The sequence below is a fragment of the Anomaloglossus baeobatrachus genome, chromosome 4 (genome assembly GCF_048569485.1).
Source record: "Anomaloglossus baeobatrachus isolate aAnoBae1 chromosome 4, aAnoBae1.hap1, whole genome shotgun sequence".
Lineage (NCBI taxonomy): Eukaryota > Metazoa > Chordata > Amphibia > Anura > Aromobatidae > Anomaloglossus > Anomaloglossus baeobatrachus.
In genome coordinates, this window is record NC_134356.1 from 152,169,707 (window position 1) to 152,185,320 (window position 15,614).

The following is a 15,614-nucleotide window of genomic DNA, read 5'->3' on the forward strand; positions in this document are numbered from 1 at the left end:
GCATCCATAACAAGCTGCATAGGTACAAATGTACCCTCATATTTTGAATGAAGATAATGCAAGGAAAACAGAATAATATTTTTTTTAATGATAATGCTATTTTATTATTATAAACAAGTAAAACAACTGTTCATTTACATTATAAAAGAAAATGTAAAACTTTTTTTTTATTGATTTTCTTCGCAAGTAATGCATGTTGTCTTTGCTACCGAGTGTTCATCGCAAATGGGTTTCACACAAACCACACAAGATTTTCTAGTCTTACACGTTGTTTTCGCCTCAGGTCTCGGCAGACATAGCAACTACCAACAACAGGGGAGGGTCCACGACTACCATGAAATATTTGAGGGCCAGCTGCTGCTTGCGATGCTACCAGAATGCATCGTCCAAGCCCCATTTCTACTGCACCTCGAAGAAAATGGAGTCTCATCATGATTCGGTTTGTACTATGATCTTCAATTGCAGGCATACACAGCTGATTTGCGAGATCTTTCAGGAACTTTCTTCGTTGATCCTTTGTCCTGAAGCTTGTATTGTGTTCTCTGTAGATGAAGTAGGATTCTAACCCAGTGACGTCAATCATATTGTAGAAAAATACCAGAGGCCAACGTAATGTTCGTCGTTTCACAGTGTACTCTCCCAACATTTTATCCATAACATCAACTCCGTCTTTTGTTTTGTTGTAGTATTTTATTATCTCTGGCTTGGCTGCTAGTGTCTCTTCAACTTCTCCCATCATGTGCATAGATGATAGAAGCACGACTGATTTGTTCTTCTTTGGTACATATGAACAGACTGTTGCATCATGATTGTAGGCAAAAGTTGTCGAGTTTACAGGCCTGTCTTTGGCAGGCTGCATGTTGCTAGGTAGGAACCTTTTGTTTTTTCTCACTGTACTAACTAGTGTCATGTTCCAGGAGTTCAATACCTTAGCTAGTTCCATGGTTGTAAAGACGTTATCGGTGGTGACATTTCTTCAAGAGCCTTTATACGAGCTCACTAGGTCCAATACTGTTCGTTCACTAATGTTTACTTGTCGAGGACCATCAGTTGGTTTCCCAGTGTAGAGCTGACCTTGTAATGGGTAGGCGTTTGACGAGTCACAAGCCCAGAAAATGTTTATGCCATATTTAGCTGGTTTTGAAGGTATATACGGGGTAAATTTAGTATTGCCTCTAAATGGAAATAATTGCTTGTCGACGGTGATACAATTATATGGCTTGTAGGCTCTCTTCAGATTTCTGTTCAGCATTGTCTAGATGTCCCGTATTGGTGCAGCGTTGTCTGTTTGCACACATTCTGCACGTGTATTTTCGTTGTCAAATCTGATAAATCTGAGTATCATCTTGAAGCGGTCACGAGACATGTCTGCACGTATAAGAGGCAGAGCAGCAACATTCCACATTTCCTCCAGATTCTGTTTGTTGTCTCTGTGCACACCAGCAGCAATCAGTATGCCAAAAATGCATGGAGTTCAGTTTCAGGAAATTGCTTGAATGTTTTTTGTGGTGGCCGTTCAGAAGAATCAGGAAAACGTTGTACCAGTTCGTTGTTGTAAGCATCACAAACTCTCTTGGCCTTTCGATTCATTTCTCGTGATATGATGTCACACATCTCGGGAGTCATGATTGACTTTAATAGCTCTTTTGCTGTATACAGGTTGCTGATTGCTGCAGGGCCACCTCTTTGTCGTAGGACATTACGAGATTTTGTTTGTGCATTTGGCAGTGGATCACTACACCATTGAGTTTTATCCTTAGCAGTCCAAATGTCGCCTGCACTTTGAGGCACAGACTCATCCTCAACACTTTCGTCTGAGTCGTATTCTTTTTCCTGCTCTATGACCATTTCTTGTTCAATGTCTGAATCTTCTTCAGTAACATCCACTTGTGGTACATAGTTTTCATCATCAGATGCAAGAGAAAAAGAAGGAAGAAAACGACCAAAAGTCCTATTCATTGCAACCACATATTCGTTTTATTGATAAGAGACAGGAGATAGACACCACAGTGTACGATTAAAAAAAATATCAAAAAGAACTATGGATGACCATGTTCTCCTTAAGGAGAATAGTGTTCCCCCGTGGTCCCCACATAGCTTTCTCATGAGCCAGATCAGACACCCCCATACTTTGCACTGACGAGGGGCAAGCACCCCGAAACACCGTGTCTGCAAATTGGGATTCTGATCTGGCTTATATATCCTGAGTCATATTGCAAAGGATTGTCGAAAATCCACTTGTGACTTTTAGGATCGCTACTTCCAATAGGTGGCGCTGTGCTAGAGTTTGTCTCCTTTACTGGAGAGACAATTTGAATATTTCCCAGAGGGGCATTGCAGCTATAAGTCCCCTTACCTGGCAGCCAGACTGGCTTGCAAAGTCTCCTTAAGGAGAATAGTGTTCCCCCGTGGAATTTTAGGGGCATTGCAGCTATAAGTCCCCTTACCTGGCAGCCAGACTGGCTTGCAAAGTCTCCTTAAGGAGAATAGTGTTCCCCCGTGGTCCCCACATAGCTTTCTCATGAGCCAGATCAGACACCCCCATACTTTGCACTGACGAGGGGCAAGCACCCCGAAACACCGTGTCTGCAAATTGGGATTCTGATCTGGCTTATATATCCTGAGTCATATTGCAAAGGATTGTCGAAAATCCACTTGTGACTTTTAGGATCGCTACTTCCAATAGGTGGCGCTGTGCTAGAGTTTGTCTCCTTTACTGGAGAGACAATTTGAATATTTCCCAGAGGGGCATTGCAGCTATAAGTCCCCTTACCTGGCAGCCAGACTGGCTTGCAAAGTCTCCTTAAGGAGAATAGTGTTCCCCCGTGGAATTTTAGGGGCATTGCAGCTATAAGTCCCCTTACCTGGCAGCCAGACTGGCTTGCAAAGTCTCCTTAAGGAGAATAGTGTTCCCCCGTGGTCCCCACATAGCTTTCTCATGAGCCAGATCAGACACCCCCATACTTTGCACTGACGAGGGGCAAGCACCCCGAAACACCGTGTCTGCAAATTGGGATTCTGATCTGGCTTATATATCCTGAGTCATATTGCAAAGGATTGTCGAAAATCCACTTGTGACTTTTAGGATCGCTACTTCCAATAGGTGGCGCTGTGCTAGAGTTTGTCTCCTTTACTGGAGAGACAATTTGAATATTTCCCAGAGGGGCATTGCAGCTATAAGTCCCCTTACCTGGCAGCCAGACTGGCTTGCAAAGTCTCCTTAAGGAGAATAGTGTTCCCCCGTGGAATTTTAGGGGCATTGCAGCTATAAGTCCCCTTACCTGGCAGCCAGACTGGCTTGCAAAGTCTCCTTAAGGAGAATAGTGTTCCCCCGTGGTCCCCACATAGCTTTCTCATGAGCCAGATCAGACACCCCCATACTTTGCACTGACGAGGGGCAAGCACCCCGAAACACCGTGTCTGCAAATTGGGATTCTGATCTGGCTTATATATCCTGAGTCATATTGCAAAGGATTGTCGAAAATCCACTTGTGACTTTTAGGATCGCTACTTCCAATAGGTGGCGCTGTGCTAGAGTTTGTCTCCTTTACTGGAGAGACAATTTGAATATTTCCCAGAGGGGCATTGCAGCTATAAGTCCCCTTACCTGGCAGCCAGACTGGCTTGCAAAGTCTCCTTAAGGAGAATAGTGTTCCCCCGTGGAATTTTAGGGGCATTGCAGCTATAAGTCCCCTTACCTGGCAGCCAGACTGGCTTGCAAAGTCTCCTTAAGGAGAATAGTGTTCCCCCGTGGTCCCCACATAGCTTTCTCATGAGCCAGATCAGACACCCCCATACTTTGCACTGACGAGGGGCAAGCACCCCGAAACACCGTGTCTGCAAATTGGGATTCTGATCTGGCTTATATATCCTGAGTCATATTGCAAAGGATTGTCGAAAATCCACTTGTGACTTTTAGGATCGCTACTTCCAATAGGTGGCGCTGTGCTAGAGTTTGTCTCCTTTACTGGAGAGACAATTTGAATATTTCCCAGAGGGGCATTGCAGCTATAAGTCCCCTTACCTGGCAGCCAGACTGGCTTGCAAAGTCTCCTTAAGGAGAATAGTGTTCCCCCGTGGAATTTTAGGGGCATTGCAGCTATAAGTCCCCTTACCTGGCAGCCAGACTGGCTTGCAAAGTCTCCTTAAGGAGAATAGTGTTCCCCCGTGGTCCCCACATAGCTTTCTCATGAGCCAGATCAGACACCCCCATACTTTGCACTGACGAGGGGCAAGCACCCCGAAACACCGTGTCTGCAAATTGGGATTCTGATCTGGCTTATATATCCTGAGTCATATTGCAAAGGATTGTCGAAAATCCACTTGTGACTTTTAGGATCGCTACTTCCAATAGGTGGCGCTGTGCTAGAGTTTGTCTCCTTTACTGGAGAGACAATTTGAATATTTCCCAGAGGGGCATTGCAGCTATAAGTCCCCTTACCTGGCAGCCAGACTGGCTTGCAAAGTCTCCTTAAGGAGAATAGTGTTCCCCCGTGGAATTTTAGGGGCATTGCAGCTATAAGTCCCCTTACCTGGCAGCCAGACTGGCTTGCAAAGTCTCCTTAAGGAGAATAGTGTTCCCCCGTGGTCCCCACATAGCTTTCTCATGAGCCAGATCAGACACCCCCATACTTTGCACTGACGAGGGGCAAGCACCCCGAAACACCGTGTCTGCAAATTGGGATTCTGATCTGGCTTATATATCCTGAGTCATATTGCAAAGGATTGTCGAAAATCCACTTGTGACTTTTAGGATCGCTACTTCCAATAGGTGGCGCTGTGCTAGAGTTTGTCTCCTTTACTGGAGAGACAATTTGAATATTTCCCAGAGGGGCATTGCAGCTATAAGTCCCCTTACCTGGCAGCCAGACTGGCTTGCAAAGTCTCCTTAAGGAGAATAGTGTTCCCCCGTGGAATTTTAGGGGCATTGCAGCTATAAGTCCCCTTACCTGGCAGCCAGACTGGCTTGCAAAGTCTCCTTAAGGAGAATAGTGTTCCCCCGTGGTCCCCACATAGCTTTCTCATGAGCCAGATCAGACACCCCCATACTTTGCACTGACGAGGGGCAAGCACCCCGAAACACCGTGTCTGCAAATTGGGATTCTGATCTGGCTTATATATCCTGAGTCATATTGCAAAGGATTGTCGAAAATCCACTTGTGACTTTTAGGATCGCTACTTCCAATAGGTGGCGCTGTGCTAGAGTTTGTCTCCTTTACTGGAGAGACAATTTGAATATTTCCCAGAGGGGCATTGCAGCTATAAGTCCCCTTACCTGGCAGCCAGACTGGCTTGCAAAGTCTCCTTAAGGAGAATAGTGTTCCCCCGTGGAATTTTAGGGGCATTGCAGCTATAAGTCCCCTTACCTGGCAGCCAGACTGGCTTGCAAAGTCTCCTTAAGGAGAATAGTGTTCCCCCGTGGTCCCCACATAGCTTTCTCATGAGCCAGATCAGACACCCCCATACTTTGCACTGACGAGGGGCAAGCACCCCGAAACACCGTGTCTGCAAATTGGGATTCTGATCTGGCTTATATATCCTGAGTCATATTGCAAAGGATTGTCGAAAATCCACTTGTGACTTTTAGGATCGCTACTTCCAATAGGTGGCGCTGTGCTAGAGTTTGTCTCCTTTACTGGAGAGACAATTTGAATATTTCCCAGAGGGGCATTGCAGCTATAAGTCCCCTTACCTGGCAGCCAGACTGGCTTGCAAAGTCTCCTTAAGGAGAATAGTGTTCCCCCGTGGAATTTTAGGGGCATTGCAGCTATAAGTCCCCTTACCTGGCAGCCAGACTGGCTTGCAAAGTCTCCTTAAGGAGAATAGTGTTCCCCCGTGGTCCCCACATAGCTTTCTCATGAGCCAGATCAGACACCCCCATACTTTGCACTGACGAGGGGCAAGCACCCCGAAACACCGTGTCTGCAAATTGGGATTCTGATCTGGCTTATATATCCTGAGTCATATTGCAAAGGATTGTCGAAAATCCACTTGTGACTTTTAGGATCGCTACTTCCAATAGGTGGCGCTGTGCTAGAGTTTGTCTCCTTTACTGGAGAGACAATTCATGTATATATAACAACCATATAGACAAATTTCGCATATAGAGCAGGTAGCAATTATAACCTTAGTTCACATGACAAGGTCTTTGTAACATATAAACATATATAATATACATAATCAATTCATATACAAATAACCCTGTAATGTCAGGGAAAATAATATGCCTATTAATAGGGAGTAAGGGAATCAGGCCATATAATATATAGTATAGCATATATATAAAGCAATCACCTTGTAAAATTTATATACTGATATAATAATCATAAGCTACCATAAATTACAGCTTGTATATCTACATAGGGATTGCATATAATTAATCCAACCACTAGGTGTCAGTAGTAGCCAGCCATCCTAAGTTCCCAAGAGGATAAGATTATTAAATAATGCCAGTACAATTACCTGCACGTAATTATGGTAAAACACGTCCAATAATGCCCTACGCGCGTTTCGGCAACGCTTTCGTCCAGGGTTCTTTGTATATGAACTGATTATGTATATTATATATGTTTATATGTTACAAAGACCTTGTGATGTTAACTAAGGTTATAATTGCTATCTGCTCTATATGCGAAATTTGTCTATATGGTTGTTATATATACATGGTCATCCATAGTTCTTTTTGATATTGTTTTTAAACGAACACTGTGGTGTCTATCTCCTGTCTTTTATCAATAAAACGAATATGTGGTTGCAATGAATAGGACTTTTGGTCGTTTTCTTCCTTTTTCTCTTAAATTTAAAATACGATTGTCCTTGGATTGTCCATTGATATCCACAGATTTACTACTATAGGTATTAGCCTAGTATAACATGAATTAAGAGCAATCATGTGGGTAAATCAATTGCCAATTATATGCATATATCATCAGATGCAACATATGGTTCTTCCTCATGCTCAGAATCAGATTCTCCTAGCATTCGCATTATTTCGTCAGACGTAAATCTGTAAATATGAAAAAATGAAAAATAAATAATTTTCCGAAATACTACACAATACTACATTATTGGCTTTTCACAAATTGATACTAACCTGCAAACACGTTTTTTTGGATCATGGCGGAAACTAGATCCAGCATCACTATCACTCATGATGACTTGGTAGATGAATTTTGGCTTCGTAATTTAGTTCAGTAACACGTGGCAAGTAGAATGAAACTCGATTCTAAAGTGCAGATAAAAAAGTAAATTATTTCTAGTGATAATTATTTATAAATGTCATTTATATATTATGTAAACCGTATACAGTTTCAGAATTTTCATTCCATCTTCCACTGTTTTTTCGACCAATATGAAAATTGTAACAGAGCCACTATCTTTATTTTGTGCTGAATATAAGTAAAACATCGTAAAACAATATGTAGATACTAATTATTATCCATTTTTCATATAAAAATCATACCTATAGTGATAAGTTTCATACAAAATATATGTAAGCCAAGTCCAGGCTCAAAGACAATTTCTGACTGTTCTGTCCCAACATAAGGCGATTGAAGGTATAACTGGCTGTTCGATGCTTTGAGACTTTCCTACGTTCGTATCCAAGAAATTGAAGACTTCACAAGCCTAGAAATGTGTGTGCTCACAGCAATGAGATGAACAGCAAAATAGCTACTGAGAGGAGGGAGGGCAGGAAGAGAAGTAGAAGCCACTCCCAGTTTGAATCAACTTAATTGACAGCAACATAAGTGAGCAGTAACAACACTGGCCAATAGATATCAGCATACCATTTGTAGCTGAATGAACTTTAGTTTCTGAAACCAAGTAAAGGAGAAAGCCTTCCCACAGTGGAGGTATATATGAAGGTACAATTGTACCTCTGCAGCCTGTTAACATTGTAAAATAATGCAGCCTGACTAAGGTTAAACAAAGTAAGAGAGTGATCTAGACACTCAGCTCTATATAGTGAATCTAGTCAGACCAACACTAATGAAACAGGTAGCAAATTAACCTTTTCCCATAGCATATAGTGCCCAGTTTAATTAAATTAAACACATAATCCTCAAATATGGTTAATCAAGATCCTTCTCTCAGTCACATTATATCAGGGGGTTGTAAAGTTGTAGCATGACGAGAAGTTTCCCTTGGTAACACTATGTCACCCAGCCTTTTTCGTAACAATGATTCAGAAAAAAAAAGAATAAAAACTGGTTGTCGATGTCAGTCTTACAGATGGAGGAAGCCGCTACAATGTCTGTAAATTGGCAGAAAATAAAAAAATATATTTTCTAACTCTGGATAATACAACATATCAAATAAAGTACTTTATGAACTGTGAATCCGATCATGTTGTCTATTGTATAGAAAGTTCTCACTGTAGTGGTGAAATATATAAGATACACTATCTAAAAAATAGAAAAAAAATGCATCGCGGAGCAAGTTTCAAATATCACAAACTAAAACTCTTCCTACTCAGGGGCTGCAAGACATTTTGTTTCAGTACATAAAGGTGACATTTCTTCCTTTTCATCTTATACTCTTGAAAAAGTAAAAGCTCCAGAGAGAGGAGGTAATAGGCAAAAAAATGTTGCCCTTAGAGAAGCATATTGGATTTTAAAACTGAAGACAAAATTCCCCATGGGTATGAATCATAGAAATGATCTTTACTACACTCGTACATTTATTGAAAGATCCTCTGTAATCTATATATATAATTGCCTTATTCTGTCTGTCTGTCTAGCTCCAAAATTGTGTAGTTACAGTGACATTATGTCGTTACAGTGACAACCGTCGGATTGGCCGCTGGGCTCAGCCTGGCCCCGCCTCCCCACACGGATTGGCCGCTCGGCCTGGACCCGCCCCCCGCATGGATTGTCCGCTCGGCCAGGCCCCGCCCCCTCACGCATTGGACGCTCACCCTGGCCCCGCCCCCCGCACTGTCGCTTATAATACTTACCTTTTCTCCACTTTGTCAGATCCGGCGCGATCCCGTGCACTGTGTACACTACAGTGGCCGCGCAACAACCTCTCATCACGTGTTGTCATGTGACCAGGAAGTTGTGGCGCTGCCAGTGTACTGTACACAGTGTACGGGAGCGTGCCGGATGTGTGAAATCACTAGCTTACCCCGGCTCCCAGCACACGTGTGCCAGAGCCGGCGTAAGCTGGTAACCATAGTACACATCGGGTAACTATAGAAACCGCTTTCCTTAGTTACCCGATGTAATTAGCTTACCCCGACTCCCAGCACACGTGTGCCAGAGCCGGCGTAGGCTGGTAACCATAGTACACATCGGTTAACTATGGAAACCGCTTTGCATAGTTACCCGAGCCACGCCCTCGCACGGATTAGCCGCTCGGCCAGGCCCCGCCCCCTGCACGCATTGGCCGTTCAGCCAGACCCCGCCCCCCGCAGGCATTCCCCGAAGACTCCCAGGTGACTGCTGCACCCCCGGAAGCCCACACCGGCAAGCCAGCCAAGACATACCGTTGCTGGGATCGTGTTGGAGCCAGCGTACGCTGGTAAACATGGTACACATCAGGTAACCATGGAAACTACTTTGCTTACTTACCCGATTGTGTACCATGGTTACCAGCGTATGCTGGCACCCTGCCCATCAAGATCGTTGCTCTCTCGCTGTTAAACACGCCAATGTGTGCTGCACAGCAGGAGACCAACAAACAAAAAATGAACCAGCACTGTCGCTTTGAATAGTTACCCGATGTGTACCATGGTTACTAGCTTACCCGGACTCTCGGCACACACGTGCCGGAGCCGGTGTACACTGTTAACCAGTGTACACATTAGGTAACTATAGAAACCGCTTTGCATAATTACCCAATGTGTACCATGGTTACTAGCTTACCCCAGCTCCCTGCCCATTCAGATCGTTGGTCTCCCGCTGTCAAACACGCTGATGCGTGCTGCACACCAGGAGACCAAGAAGCACAAAATTAACCAGCACTGTTGCTTTGCATAATTACCTGATGTGTACCATAGTTACCAGCTTACCGACGTACGCTGGTAGCCATGGTACACAATCCTGTAACTATGGAAAGCGCTTTGGTTTGTTATCCAATGTATGCCATGGTTACCAGCTTACCCCGGCTCACGGCACACGTGTGCGGGAGTCGTCGTACGCTGGTAACTATGGTACAGATTGCAAAATGCTTTGCTTATTTACCCATAGTTACCCGATTGTGTCCCATGGTTACCAGCGTACGATGGCTCCCTGCCCATTCAGATCGATGGTCTCCCGCTGTCAAACACGCCGATGCGTGCTGCACAGCGGAAGACCAACGAGCAAAAAAATGAACCATCATTACTCAAGACCTTACCTCCCACACACTGCTACATACCTCGGTCAAAAACCAAACAAATAAAAAAAAAAAACAAAAACAGCAGGAATGTTTCCCCAACCTCTTTCCATATTATCCACTTACCTCATTCTTCCCCTGCTTTCTCCCCCAATAAAATAATATTACCATTTTCATCCCTCCCATCCTTTCATTTACCTCTCATATAAAATTATAAGCATTTATAGTATATGAAATATATGTATTGATAGTTTGAAGCCAATTCATTATGTAATAAATTATTGAAAATAAAACTTTCTTCTATTTGTCATTTTTAAACCAATAAACAATTATAAGCATACTAAATTAAACCTAACCCATCCAATCCATTTATTACATTATTATTCAATCTGCTGACCTACATACACATTCTAGACTACCCGATATGTTAGAATCGGGCCACCTTCTAGTGTATGTATAAATATCTTATATCTCATTTGGTCTAAATTGTATACCCTGTTTTGTTTTGTTTTTTGCAACAATGGTTCAGAAGGCAAACAAAACAAAAGCTTGCTGTCTATGTCGGGTTTTTCAGGTGCAGAGGAAACCATTTTGAATGTCTACATTGTTGCAAGAATAAAATAATGTTTTTTCCAATTGTAATATACCATATTTTTATAAATTGTGAATTTGAATGTGTTTTTATTACATCGCATGACACTCGGCTCACGCTCGCAGCAGAGACGGGGGTTATTAGTGTAACAGTGTGTCCCTCCCCCACCTTTGCTCATGGTGTAATAGTCTGTCTCTCCTTGACTGTCCTGTATGTACTACTGGTGGGGGATTGTTTGTTTTTCTCAGCATGGGACTTATCCAATCCACAACCTGGTAAACAGAACAGAGCCAGGAGTCTAAAGTCCACTCATGTATCAAGTGTCCAGGCGGAGTTGGACTCTTCTGCCCACCTAAGGGGCTGATCCCAGGAGAGAAGAACAATGAGACCCATGTTAGTTGGATCTCGGCTGGAGAAAGACTAAGAGCTATTGCTGAGGCTGGATCCTAGAGCCTGTGTATGGACTGTTACAGACTGGACATCAGTGGCCACGTGGGATTGCGTTTTATTGTTCACCCTGTTGGACTCAAGGAACTTATATAAAGATCATTGCCATATTTTCCCTGGCATCAGAATACCGGGAGGTGCCCCTGGATCTTTTGTTTTGTTGTGGACTCCTTGCAGACTTTAAGGATTTATATTTGTTTGGTGCTTTATCTTTGTGGTTCCAATAAAGCCCTTTGGATTGTTCCTTGGCATTCCTTACTGCTCTGCTGCATACCCAGTCACAAACTGGTTGGCAGCGGCAGGATCAGAGCAGAAAGAATGGAGGACAACGGCTCATTAACATCTGGAATCAGAACCTCAGGATACAGGAACTGGACTGTGGTGAGCCTACAAAGGCCCGTGAATTAAGAGTCGGCTACAAAGGACTGTCTAAGGAGCAACTAATTGAGGCATTGGAAAATGCTTGCCTGCAAGATGGCACCGAGGAACAATTTCCACAGAAAGGGGAGGAAAGACTGGAGCTGGAGGTAAATACCCAAAAAAGTCAATGGGTTGTGTGGTATGAGGAGGAGATGGCACTGCTTGGAGGTGATACCACCATAGAAGATAAGACGGATGCCATTCGCAGAGCTCAAGAGAGGGCAGCATTGCTGGAGAGGAGATTTGCTGTGGAAGCAGCTAGAGGCTCCAGACAAACTGTAACCACAGCACCAACTATGAGGGAATTCTCCAGAGTGTCCCGCAAGGACTTTAAGCCATTTAATGAAGCTGCAGGTGACATTGAGGGCTTCTTCCAGGACTTTGAGCATCAGTGCCGATTAATGGAAGTCCCAGAAAGAGAGCGAGTCAGAGACCTGGTGGGCCTCTTGGAGGGTGGAGCTGCCGACGCCTATAGAGCTATGGACTCTCAGTGGAATTGTGAGTATGGGGAGATAAAACAGACAATTTTAGAACATTATGCCGTGACCCCAGATACTTATAGGACTCAGTTCCGTACGTTAGCCTGTGATGGGGAAGTGTCTTTTAAGATGCATGCCCACAGACTGAAACAAGTATGCCATCGCTGGCTGGAGGGAGAGGGGGCCTTAACTTGGGAGATGTTCGTCCAGGTCATCCTAAAAGAACAGTTTTATGCCAAGCGCCCTACTGAGATCCGGGAATGGGTGCGCGAGAGGAGACCAGAGACAAAGGAACAAGCTGCTGCTCTAGCTGATGAGGTGCTCGCTATCAAACCTCAGTGAAGAAACTGCTAGCAGAGGGAGCAAAAATGACCAGCTCCCCAACACCAGAGGTTCCTTGTCCTTCAGTGCCAATGTTCCTCGACCTCCTAGATCACTACCTCATGTGGATACCAGTGTAAATGTGTCTCCAGTAGAGTTGAGCGCGGTTCGAGGTTCTCCAGTTCGTGGCTCGAGTGATTTTGGGGGCTGTTCTAGATCGAACTAGAACTCGAGCTTTTTGCTAAAGCTCGATGGTTCTAGATACGTTCGAGAACGGTTCTAGCAGCAAAACGCAGGGCTTTTTACAGCTACAGTGTGCAGGAGCCATCGCTGGCAACCTGCCAGAAGCTGGTAACCAAGATAAACATCGGGTATCCAAGCAAAGCGCTTTGGTTAGTAACCCGATGTTTATCCTAGTTACGTGCAGGAAGCCCACACTTCCCCGCTCAGCTCACTACGCCCCCTCCTGCACGCGGCATGTACACACACACACACACACACACACACTCACCTGTCCCCAGCCAAGCAGTCCACGACACTGACGTCCTCAGCACCACCCACTTCGCACTCCGCCGCCAGCACACATGGCTCCGCCCACCTGGCACTCTGCACACATGGTCCCGCTCGGCTTACCTGCGGTGATGAAGTCCCGACCTCAGCGCTGTCACTGTCCTCCATGGCCGCCGCTTGTCACATCACCTTCTCTCGCTTCTGACCCGAGACTGACTAGCGGTGACGTCACGGGCCGCTCGCGATACTTGGCTGTGAAGGCGGCGGTCATTGAACTCAGTGACAGGTGCTGTCAGCAGTGCAGGAGATCAGCGCAGGTTTTTTGCAGACCGCGTTATGGTCGTGTTAATGTAGCCTTATTCTGATCTGCAGTTTATAAACAGCAGGCAGAAATAAGTGAATAACGCCCCCCAGCGTCAAAAAATTTCCGGGGTTTCAGGCATAGCTGAGACCCTCAGGACGTTTTTTCCGGTCCCCGCTCACGTGATCACAGGTATACACCGTACACCGATGATCACATTACAGTAAATAACAGCGCCGGTAAAAAATTATTTATCTCCCATCTGGCATGTACAAACATGATAAATCTCCTCCCTGGTCCTCTCCGGTCCCCCGGTGTCGCCAAAGTGCCCCCCCTGATGCCCTCCCAGAAATCAAACATGGCCGCGCGCACAGCAGCGCGCCGGCCGCATTCACCCTACTCCTCTGATTTCTGCCATGACACATGCGACAGAAAACTCCTCCCAAGGCCCTGCCAGGTCACCCCCTATAACCCCACCGGTGTTCCCCGGTGTCCCACGGTACCTGTGCAGCGTTGATCCCCCCACGGCCCTCTCCTTCACAATAGACGCTGCCGCATGCACAGAGCGGCTGTCAGCTCAGCTTCCTGTGTTCAGACACAGTGAGTGGTGGTTATGCATTTGTAAGCTAAATGGGCGGCACGGTGGCTCAGTGGTTAGCACTGCAGTCTTGCAGAGCTGAGGTCCTGGGTTCAATTCTCACCAAGGACACCATCTGCAAGGAGTTTGTATGTTCTCCCCGTGTTTGCGTGGGTTTCCTCCGGGTACTCCGGTTTCCTCCCACACTCCAAAAACATACAGCGCTATGGAATTAATAACGCTATATAAATGAAATTATTATTATTACTGCAATGCCCTGCTCATGAGTTAAGGAACATAATTGATCAGGAGAGCTATATACTACATTTCCAAATGGAGGGATTTGCTTTTATAGTTTCCCTGCTGAACGACTACCAAACATGAGAGTCCGTTATACGCCACAAGAAAACACATCTAAATAGCGAGCTCTGTTGTTAAGTATTCATTCAGCTGGATAACTGGACTTAAAGGGGTATTCCATCTCCAAGATCCTATCCCCAATATCTAGTAGGTGGAATAGCAATAATATCAGCAAATACCAATATTTGGAAATGTAGAATAGTTCTCCTGATTAGGCATGCCCTTACCTCATGAGCAGGGCATTGCAGCTTTGGTAGCAACCATTACGACATGGACTCTGCTGCTGTGGACCCGGGGAGAGTGAGTGCAGATTCATTGCACCCACACTCCTCACATGAAGGGTCTGCACTCCTAGAAAATGGGGGATACGTTCCCTGAGTGTCTCCCCCCCCATATTCTAGAGGGTCCAGAGTCGTCGTGGGACCCCTTTATTTTTTTTCTTACAATAAATTGGTGAAAGAGGAAATGTTTTGGGGACTGTTTTTTCAAATAAATTTCTTTTGTCGATTTTTTTTTGTTAGTACTGACAGTTTATGATGTTGGGTATCTAATAGACGCCATGACATTACAAACTGCTGGGCTTGATCTCAGGTGACTTTACAGCTAGTATCAACCCGATTTATTGCCCCGTTTGCCACTGCACCAGGGCACGGGATGAGCTGGGGTGAAGCACCAGGATTGGCGCATCTAGTGGATGCGCCACGTCTGGGGTGCCTGCGGCCTGCTATTTTTAGGCTGTGAAGGCCCAATAACTATGGACCTTCCCACCCTGAGAATACCAGACCACAGCTGTCCGCTTTACCTTGGCTGGTGATCCAATTTGGGGGGGACCCTACTTTTTTTGTGTAATTATTAATATTTATAAAATAATTTTAAAAAAAGAGCCTGGGGGGACCTCCACATTGGATCCCCAACCACGGTAAAGCTGCCAGCTGTGGTTTTCAGGCTACAGCCGTCTGCTTTACCCTAGCTGGCTATCAAAAATGGGGGTACCCAAAGTCATTTTTTTTTAACTATTTTTTAAATAGAAAAAATGAATGGGCTTCCCTGTATTTTGATTGCCAACCAAGGTAACGGCAGGCAGATGGGGGTGGCAACCCATAGCTGTCTTCTTTATCTGCGCTGAGAATCAAAAATACCGCGGAGCGCTACGTCATTTTTTTTAAAGATTTATTTTTACAGCACTGTGATGTCCAGCAATCAAAATACAGGGAAGCCCATTTTGTTTTTAGTTATTTAAATAAATAATTAAAAAAAATATATATGGGCTCCTGCTGCATTTTTTGTATT

The 15,614-nt window shown here is 44.7% G+C and overlaps 1 protein-coding gene and 1 long non-coding RNA gene across 6 annotated transcripts in view; both read right to left on the reverse strand.

Annotated features, from left to right (window-relative positions):
- Positions 1-15,614, reverse strand: part of SPDL1 (spindle apparatus coiled-coil protein 1) — a 1,183,111-nt gene that overhangs the window by 570,086 nt on the left and 597,411 nt on the right. The gene's annotated exons all lie outside the window — the stretch shown is intronic.
- LOC142303300 (uncharacterized) lies at positions 6,846-7,650 on the reverse strand. The gene is made up of 3 exons (XR_012753004.1): positions 7,463-7,650; positions 7,094-7,225; positions 6,846-7,006 (listed from the first exon to the last, which is right to left on the reverse strand). It is a non-coding gene; the product is annotated as an uncharacterized LOC142303300 (long non-coding RNA).